This window comes from Bos indicus, chromosome 7 (assembly GCF_029378745.1).
Source record: "Bos indicus isolate NIAB-ARS_2022 breed Sahiwal x Tharparkar chromosome 7, NIAB-ARS_B.indTharparkar_mat_pri_1.0, whole genome shotgun sequence".
NCBI lineage: Eukaryota > Metazoa > Chordata > Mammalia > Artiodactyla > Bovidae > Bos > Bos indicus.
This window is the reverse complement of record NC_091766.1, coordinates 4,485,638-4,486,898: the sequence shown is the minus strand read 5'-3', so window position 1 is coordinate 4,486,898 and position 1,261 is coordinate 4,485,638.

Genomic DNA, 1,261 nt, shown 5'->3' with positions numbered 1-1,261 from the left:
TGGAGTGGGCCCAGTGTTGAGCTTGTGGGGCGTGACGGCTCGCAGGTTCCTCGTGGCCTTGCGTGTCTGGGGCTTCTCTCTCCACTCCCCGTTTTCCAGCCTTGCAGAGGAGCAGGACCAGCCTTCGGCTCAGAGCCAGGGGGCAGTGGGCTTCCCAGGTGGAGCAGTGGCAAAGAACTCGCCTGCCCGTGCAGGAGATGCAGGAGACGTAGGTTTGATCCCTGTCGGGAAAATCCCTGGAGGAGGAAATGGCAGCCTGCTCCAGGATTCTTGCCTGGAGAATCCCATGGACAGAGGCTGCCTGGAGGGCTATAGTCCATGGGGTCGCAGAGTCGGACACGACTGAGCGGATGTGGGCGTGCAGCCAGGACTCCCACTTCCAGTGGGGAAGACAGAGGGCAAACCCGGCCCAGGAGGGGCAGCCTTGGAGAGACTCTGTCCATGTTGCTCCTTGTGCCTGTAGCCCAGCCCCCTGCCATCAGCCAGCCCCAGAGCTCCTGGCGGTTCTGTTTCCATCCACTCAGTCGCAGGACTCCAGGGTGGGCAGCCAGGAGCCCTCACCCCAGAGGCTGGGATAGGGGAGAAGCAGGGCGGGTCCTCAAGGAATGATCGTGTGGGCCCCAGAGCTCCGTGAATTAACCCCCAGTCCCAGCTCCTATAGCAGGCCTTGCTGCAAACCCCACTGCTGCATTGTGGAGAATGTAGTTTTCTGACAGCCTTCTGAAAGGGCCGGCTTCTGGGATCACCCTCAAAATGTATCCACAGGCCTGGTTCTCCTGTGCCATGGCCATCAGGGTCCGGGGGTGAAGCTGAGTCTGTGTAGGGGTCGGGGGACAGGGTTGAAATAGAAACTTGATTGGGAACCTGTAATGAGTCCACACTGCCAGTGGCGTAGAAATGAAAAGAGCAGCCCTCGGGGATTTACCAGAACATTCCAGCCCTTTCTCATCCCCACCCCCCAACCTGAGCTTCCCCCAAAGAGAACCCTTCTTTGCTAGAGGCACGGCCCCTTCAGGGGGGCAGGGAGAAGCCTTTGCCAGCTTCAAGTCCCCCCTAGCTCAGCTCACACCTTAGAACATCTTGTCCCCAGCGAGCTGGCAGGGGTGCCGGCACGGAGCAGGGGGTGGGCTGGGGGGCTGCCGTATCTAACCGGGTCGATTGTGCATAACCGTCTGGGCTGGTTCGTGGAATGTTCCGGGGCCCCCTGCCCCTCCCTCTCCACACCCACCCACGGACCCCCCCATCCCCAAAGAAAGGAAAA